Source organism: Oncorhynchus kisutch, linkage group LG17 (genome assembly GCF_002021735.2).
Source record: "Oncorhynchus kisutch isolate 150728-3 linkage group LG17, Okis_V2, whole genome shotgun sequence".
NCBI classification, from domain to species: Eukaryota; Metazoa; Chordata; class Actinopteri; order Salmoniformes; family Salmonidae; genus Oncorhynchus; species Oncorhynchus kisutch.
This window is the reverse complement of record NC_034190.2, coordinates 4,284,609-4,293,646: the sequence shown is the minus strand read 5'-3', so window position 1 is coordinate 4,293,646 and position 9,038 is coordinate 4,284,609. Positions and strand designations below refer to the sequence as shown.

The 9,038-nt window shown below is 44.0% G+C and overlaps 1 pseudogene; it reads right to left on the bottom strand.

The window, feature by feature from the left end:
- Nucleotides 1-1,155, bottom strand: part of LOC109884256 (disks large-associated protein 3-like) — a 17,280-nt pseudogene extending 16,125 nt beyond the window's left edge.
- Nucleotides 1,156-9,038: the final 7,883 nt, after the last annotated feature.

Sequence of the window (9,038 nt, the reverse complement as noted above, 5' to 3'; positions counted from 1 at the left end):
CTACTACTACGCCTTAATATATGAGAATGCATTCGAGAACAGAGGCAAAAAATAAATTATTCCACCCCAGACGTTAATCTAAATGCCCCTTTAAATAGAAATAGCACTTGTAATATCCACGTTATCTATCCAAGCTATCGGAAACCTATTTCACACAAACGTCTTATCATGACTTAACACCTGGAAGAAAAATAGCAAAAAATCATTTGGATACAATCTTCTGGTTTGTTTTCCACATTAAGGTCTGCATGTGTGTGAACACGAGTGTCTGACTGTGTGTGTTGAGAGACAGGGGGAGAGAGAGGTGGGGGAGAGAGAGGTAGTGGGAGAGAGAGAGAGAGAGGGAGAGAAAAATGGAGGGAGAGAGAAAGGAGAGAGAGAGGAGAGAAATGGAAAGGAGAGAGAAAGAGAGAGAGGGAGAGAAAATGGAGGGAGAGAATGAGAGAGAGGGGAGAGAGAAATGGAGGGAGAGAATGAGAGAGAGGGAGAGAGAAATGGAGGGAGAGAGAAAGAGAGAGAGAGAGAGAAATGGAGGGAGAGAATGAGAGAGAGGGAGAGAGAAATGGAAGGAGAGAGAAAGAGAGAGAGAGAGAGAAATGGAAGGAGAGAGAAAGAGAGAGAGGGAGAGAAAAATGGAGGGAGAGAATGAGAGAGAGGGAGAGAGAAATGGAGGGAGAGAATGAGAGAGAGGGAGAGAGAAATGGAGGGAAGAGAGAAGAGAGAGAGAGAGAGAGAGAGAGAGAGAGAGAGAGAGAGAGAGAGAGAGAGAGAGAAGAGGAGAGAGAGAGAGAGAGAGAGAGAGGCATAGAGGACAAGCACTGAGATAATCACTAAAAAGAGTGTGGCCCGCCCAGCCTTGATTGGTTGAATGAAAGTCACTACCCAGGAAGTGAGCAGAAATCCAGCCGCGTCATTGGAGGAGCACATAGATCCAGCCGTGTCATTGGTGTAGCCGTATGGAGAAGCCGTGTCATTGGTGTAGCCCTGACGCAGGTGGCCAGCTCACAGGCAGGAGTGTTATCTGGTGGTACGAGTGCTGAAGCTGTTTCACCAACAAAGATGTGTGTGTGTGTGTACCGTACGGTGGTGTTTGGCTGCTTGACTGTGTGTGTGTGTGTGTGTTTATCTCGTCATTACCTTGAGAGTGTGTATCATCCGTGTTAGTGATGCCTACTTTCCTTGTTTATGAGGAGACAGTAAATTGATCATCTAAATAAATATTGGACTATAAAAATTGTGACTTCCTGTATTATACTGATGCTAAAATATTTATTATATTCTACTGAGACTTTATGTTCCTATTCTTCTCTTTCGTCATTTCTTATTACGGCTTAGAGTGTAGAGGCGGCAGGGTAGCCTAGTGGTTAGAGTGTAGAGGAGGCAGGGTAGCCTAGTGGTTAGAGTGTAGAGGAGGCAGGGTAGCCTAGTGGTTAGAGTGTAGAGGCGGCAGGGTAGCCTAGTGGTTAGAGTGTAGAGGTGGCAGGTAGCCTAGTGGTTAGAGTGTAGAGGAGGCAGGTAGCCTAGTGGTTAGAGTGTAGAGGAGGCAGGTAGCCTAGTGGTTAGAGTGTAGAGGAGGCAGGTAGCCTAGTGGTTAGAGTGTAGAGGAGGCAGGTAGCCTAGTGGTTAGAGTGTAGAGGAGGCAGGTAGCCTAGTGGTTAGAGTGTAGAGGAGGCAGGGTAGCCTAGTGGTTAGAGTGTAGAGGAGGCAGGGTAGCCTAGTGGTTAGAGTGTAGAGGCGGCAGGGTAGCCTAGTGGTTAGAGTGTAGAGGTGGCAGGTAGCCTAGTGGTTAGAGTGTAGAGGAGGCAGGGTAGCCTAGTGGTTAGAGTGTAGAGGAGGCAGGGTAGCCTAGTGGTTAGAGTGTAGAGGCGGCAGGGTAGCCTAGTGGTTAGAGTGTAGAGGTGGCAGGTAGCCTAGTGGTTAGAGTGTAGAGGAGGCAGGGTAGCCTAGTGGTTAGAGTGTAGAGGTGGCAGGTAGCCTAGTGGTTAGAATGTAGAGGAGGCAGGTAGCCTAGTGGTTAGAGTGTAGAGGAGGCAGGTAGCCTAGTGGTTAGAGTGTAGAGGAGGCAGGTAGCCTAGTGGTTAGAGTGTAGAGGAGGTAGGTAGCCTAGTGGTTAGAGTGTAGAGGAGGCAGGTAGCCTAGTGGTTAGCGTGTTGGACTAGTAACCGGAAGGTTGCAAGTTCAAATCCCCGAGCTGACAAGGTACAAATCTGTCGTTCTGCCCCTGAACAGGCAGTTAACCCACTGTTCCTAGGCAGTCATTGAAAATAAGAATTTGTTCTTAACTGACTTGCCTAGTTAAATAAAGGAAAAATAAAAATTGCTGTTGCATCGTTGAGAACCTGCAACTAAGCATTTAGTTGGCCGATGTATACCATGCCTATCACTTGTACCAATGAAACTTGAAACTACCGGTCAAAAGTTTTAGAATACAACACCGACTCATTTTGTCTTTATTTTTACTATTTTCTACATTGTAGAATAATAGTGAAGACATCACAACTATGAAATAACACATATGGAATCATGTAGTAACCAAAAAAAGGGTTGAAAATGTTTTTCAAATGGTCACCCTTTGCCTTGATGACAGTGTTGCACACTCTTTGGCATTCTCTCAACCAGCTTCATGAGGTAGTGACCTGGAATGCATTTCAATTAACAGGTGTGCCTTCTTAAAGCTAATTTGTGGAATTTCTTTCCTTCTTAATGCGTTTGAGCCAATCAATTGTGTTGTGACAAGGTAGGGGTGGTATACAGAAGATAGCTCTATTTGATGAAATACCAAGTCCATATTATGGCAAGAACAGCTCAAATAAGCAAAGAGAAATAACAGTTCATCATTCCTTTAAGACATGAAGGTCAGTCAATCCGGAAAATGTCAAGAACTTTGAAAGTTTCTTCAAGTGCAGTCGCAAAAACCATCAAGCGCTATGATGAAACTGGCTCTCATGAGGACCCCCACAGGAAAGGAAGACCCAGAGTTACCTCTGCTGCAGAGGATAAGTCCATTAGAGTTACCAGCCTCTGAAATTGCAGCCCAAATAAATGCTTAAGAGTTCAAGTATCAGACACATCAACATCAACTGTTCAGAGGAGATTGTATGAATCAATCCTTCATGTTCAAATTGCTGCAAATAAACCACTACTAAAGAACACCAATAAGAAGGAGAGACTTGAGCATCTAAATAAATAATGGATTGTGACTTCCTGTGTTAAGATGATGCCAGAGAAATAGGCTGATATTTTACATGTTCCTATCAAATTCCTATCCTTCCATTCTGCTAGCAAATGTGCAATCTTTGGAAAATAAAATCGATGACCTACGCGGAAGATTAAACTACCACATTCAAAACTGTAATATCTTATGCTTCACAGAGTCGTGGCTGAATAATGACACTATCAACATACAGCTGGCTGGTTCTACACTGTATCGGCAGGATAGAACAGCGGCGTCTGGTAAGACAAGGGGCGGCGGACTACAGTGCCTTGCGAAAGTATTCGGCCCCCTTGAACTTTGCGACCTTTTGCCACATTTCAGGCTTCAAACATAAAGATATAAAACTGTATATTTTTGTGAAGAATCAACAACAAGTGGGACACAATCATGAAGTGGAACGACATTTATTGGATATTTCAAACTTTTTTAACAAATCAAAAACTGAAAAATTGGGCGTGCAAAATTATTGCAAAGTGCAAAGTTCAAGGGTGCCGAATACTTTCGCAAGGCACTGTATGTGTTTTTGTAAATAACAGCTGGTGCACGATATAAAATATATAAGGAAGTCTGGAGGTTTTGCTTGCCTGAGGTAGAGTATGTCATGATAAGCTGTAGACCACACTATCAACCTAGAGAGTTCTCATCTGTTTTTTTTTCTCATAGCTGTGTATATACCAACACAGACTGATGCTGGCACTAAGACCGCACTCAATGATCTGTATTCCCCCATAAACAAACAGGTAAACGCTTACCCAGAGGCGGCGCTCCTAGTGTCCGGGGACTTTAATGCAGGGAAACTTAAATCGGTCATACCAAATTTCTATCAGCATGTTAAATGTGCAACCAGAGGGAAAAAAACTCAAGACCACCTGTACTCCACACACAGAAGCTCGCCCTCCATTTGGCAAATCTGATCATTATATCCTCCTGATTCCTGATTCCTGCTTACAAGCAAAAATTAAAGCAGGAAGTACCAGTGACTCAATCAATAAAAAAGTAATCAGATGAAGCTGATGCTAAGCTACATGACTGTGTTACATCAGTCATTGGCTTCATCAATAAGTGCATCGATGACGTCGTCCCCACAGTGACCGTACAGTGCCTTGCAAAAGTATTCATCCCACTTGGCGTTTTTCCTATTTTGTTGCATTACAACCTGTAAATGAAGTAACCAGAACATAATACAAAACAAGAAACACACAGACATGAAACAGAAAAAATAACGCTTGGGGAAGGAACCAAAGAGAGTGACATATATTGGGAAGGAAACAATACTTATCTTCCACCATCATTTGCAAATAAATTCATTCAAAATCCTACAATGTGATTTTCTGGATTTTTTCCCCCCTTTTGTCTGTCATAGTTGAAGTGTACCTATGACGAAAATTACAGGCCTCTCTCATCTTTTTAAGTGGGAGAACTTGCACAATTGGTGGCTGACTAAATACTTTTTTGCCCCACTGTATATATCTTAAACACACACACACACATATCTTAAAGTAGAATTCCCATTCCCTTTCTCTCTCTGCCTCCATTTCCCATTCCCTTTCTCTCTCTGCCTCCATTTCCCATTCCCTCTCTCTCTGCCTCCATTTCCCATTCCCTCACTCTCTGCCTCCATTTCCCATTCCCTCTCTCTCTGCCTCCATTTCCCATTCCCTCTCTCTCTCTGCCTCCATTTCCCATTCCCTTTCTCTCTGTGTAAATGTCACAGCATCCCTCATTCTCAACACGTCTCTCCCTCTATCCTCTCCTCTGTTGACCTACTTATTTCAATCTTCCTGTAGAATGTCTGACTCTCTCTCTCTCTCTCTCTCTCTCTCTCTCTCTCTCTCTCTCATATGTGTGTTTACACTGTGGTATGTATCCAGCCAGGTCGTTCTAGATTGACGTTGAAATTGGAGTGCTATTACGAACAGTGAGAGCTATTACCATAAGTAGGCTTGTGTTTGGTAGTGCATTGTGGACAGGGGTGGTGGATAGGTATATAAACCATGAGTCTGGATCAGAAGACTGCGTGTTCAGTCATGGTCAGTGGTTCTTATGGCTCGTCAACATTCCGCTGAAAAGGCAGCATGCGAAATTCAAAAATATATTTTTGAAATATGTAACTTTCATACATTCACAAGTGCAATACACCAAATTAAAGCTTGTCTTCTTGTTAATCTACCGACCATGTCCGATTTCAAAAAGGCTTTACAGCGAAAGCACAACATATGATCATGTTAGGTCAGAGCCTAGTCACAAAAACACACATAGCCATTTTCCAGCCAAAGAGAAGAGTCACAAAAAGCAGAAATAGAGATAAAATGAATCTCTGACCTTTGATGATCTTCATCAGATGACACTCATAGGACTTCCTGTTACACAATACATGTATGTTTTGTTCGATAAAGTTAATATTTATATCCAAAAATCTCTGTTTACATTGGCGCGTTATTGTTCAGTAATGGTGTGCCTCGAAAACATCTGCTGAATTTTCAGAGAGCCACATCCATTTACAGAAATAGTCATCATAAACTTGAATATAAGATGCAAGTGTTATGCACAGAATTAGAGATATACTTCTCCGTAATGCAACCGCTGTGTCAGATTTCAAAATTTTTTTACGGAAAAAAGCAAACCATGCAATAATCTGAGTACAGCACTCAGACAACAAAACAAGCCATACAGATATCCACCATGTTGTGGAGTCAACGCAAGTCAGAAATAGCATTATAAATATTCACTTAACTTTGATGATCTTCATCAGAATGCACTCCCAGGAATCCCAGTTGCACAATAAATGTTTCATTTGTTTGATAAAGTCCCTAATTTATGTCAAAATACCTCCTTTTGTTAGCGCGTTCAGTTCACAAATCCAAATTCACGAGGCGCGGGCAAGTCCAGGCGAAAGTTCCGATGAAAAGTTATATTCCAGTTCGTAGAAACATGTCAAACGAAGTATAGATTCATTCTTTAGGATGTTTTTAACATAAATCTTCAATAATATTTAAACCGGAGAATTCCTTTGTCTGTAGAAATGCAATGTGATCAGCTCATGCCACTCTGGCAGACCTCGGACTCATTCAGCTCTCATTCCCCCTCCTCACAGTAGAAGCATCAAACAAGGTTCTAAAGACTGTTGACATCTAGTGGAAGCCTTAGGAAGTGCAATTTGACCCCATAGACACTGCATATTCAATAGGCAATGACTTGAAAAACTACTAACCTCAGATTTCCCACTTCCTGGTTGGATTTTTCTCAGGTTTTCGCCTGCCATATGAGTTCTGTTATACTCACCGACATCATTCAAACAGTTTTAGAAACTTCAGAGTGTTTTCTATCCAAATCTACTAATAATGTGCATATATTAGCAACTGGGCCTGAGTAGCAGGCAGTTCACTCTGGGCACGCTTTTCATCCAAACGTGAAAATGCTGCCCCCTATCCCAAACAGGTAACCCAATCCAAAAAGTGCCTAATCTTAATGTTATAACCCTAGTTATCGTGACTCCGAATCATGGATCCCTTGTGTGTGTGTGAGTGTGTGTGTGTGTGTGTGTGTGTGTGTGTGTGTGTGTGTGAGAGAGAGAGTCATGGATCACTCCTGACTCTCTTTCCAAACAGCTGAGTCTCTATGTTATTGTATCTGAACCAGAGTCAGAGGTTAAAGGTCAGAAGTCACAGTTAGGGTCTGGAGGTCATGTAAACGTGGCCAGGAAGTGGATAGTTCAGTCAATTAGGTCAAGTTGGATGCCCATTAAAATCGAGCCTTAGCCTTAACCCATACCTGCCATGCACATGTGTATAACTGAGAGGATTGAATAGTGGGAAATAACTATGGCGACATCCATCCCTCACTTGGCCCTCTGACATAACAGGGTTGAATATAAGTCACTGTACTGGAAAGGAAATTTCCTGAAAAGCAGGAAGTTGCCGAAGCAAACTCATTCAATAAACAGACAGAGAAAGAATCCTCCGAGCTAACGCCTCTCACCAACACTGAACAAAACACCAAATGGCTTTTTTAAAATGGTGTCTATTCACAGCCAGACAATACGGAGAGACAATGGACAGAAATATAAATTATAGAGAGGGCTATTGTGTGAGAAAGAGTGAGAGAGAGAGAGATTGAGAGCAATTGTGAGCGCTTTATTTTGACTAATTGACTGTCATCACTGAATTGAAGACAGAGGCCGAACGTACACACTGTGGCAGCATCCTACCATACACACTGTGGCAGCATCCTACCATACACACTGTGGCAGCATCCTACTTTACACACTGTGGCAGCATCCTACCATACACACTGTGGCAGCATTCTACTTTACACACTGTGGCAGCATCCTACTTTACACACTGTGGCAGCATCCTACCGTACACACTGTGGCAGCATCCTACCGTACACACTGTGGCAGCATCCTACCATACACACTGTGGCAGCATCCTACCATACACACTGTGGCAGCATCCTACCGTACACACTGTGGCAGCATCCTACCGTACACAGTGTGGCAGCATCCTACCGTACACACTGTGGCAGCATCCTACTTTACACACTGTAGCAGCATCCTACCGTACACAGTGTGGCAGCATCCTACCATACACACTGTGGCAGCATCCTACTTTACACACTGTGGCAGCATCCTACCATACACACTGTGGCAGCATCCTACTTTACACACTGTGGCATCATCCTACCATACACACTGTGGCAGCATCCTATCGTACACAGTGTGGCAGCATCCTACCGTACACACTGTGGCAGCATCCTACCGTACACACTGTAGCAGCATCCTACCGTACACAGTGTGGCAGCATCCTACCATACACACTGTGGCAGGATCCTACCATACACACTGTGGCAGGATCCTACTTTACACACTGTGGCAGCATCCTACCATACACACTGTGGCAGCATTCTACTTTACACACTGTGGCAGCATCCTACTTTACACACTGTGGCAGCATCCTACCGTACACACTGTGGCAGCATCCTACCGTACACACTGTGGCAGCATCCTACCGTACACACTGTGGCAGCATCCTACTTTACACACTGTGGCAGCATCCTACCATACACACTGTGGCAGCATCCTACCGTACACAGTGTGGCAGCAGCCTACCGTACACACTGTGGCAGCATCCTACTTTACACACTGTAGCAGCATCCTACCGTACACAGTGTGGCAGCATCCTACCATACACACTGTGGCAGCATCCTACTTTACACACTGTGGCAGCATCCTACCATACACACTGTGGCAGCATCCTATAAATTATAGAGAGGGCTATTGTGTGAGAAAGAGTGAGAGAGAGAGAGATTGAGAGCAATTGTGAGCGCTTTATTTTGACTAATTGACTGTCATCACTGAATTGAAGACAGAGGCCGAACGTACACACTGTGGCAGCATCCTACCATACACACTGTGGCAGCATCCTACCATACACACTGTGGCAGCATCCTACTTTACACACTGTGGCAGCATCCTACCATACACACTGTGGCAGCATTCTACTTTACACACTGTGGCAGCATCCTACTTTACACACTGTGGCAGCATCCTACCGTACACACTGTGGCAGCATCCTACCGTACACACTGTGGCAGCATCCTACCATACACACTGTGGCAGCATCCTACCATACACACTGTGGCAGCATCCTACCGTACACACTGTGGCAGCATCCTACCGTACACAGTGTGGCAGCATCCTACCGTACACAGTGTGGCAGCATCCTACTTTACACACTGTAGCAGCATCCTACCGTACACAGTGTGGCAGCATCCTACCATACACACTGTGGCAGCATCCTACTTTACACACTGTGGCAGCATCCTA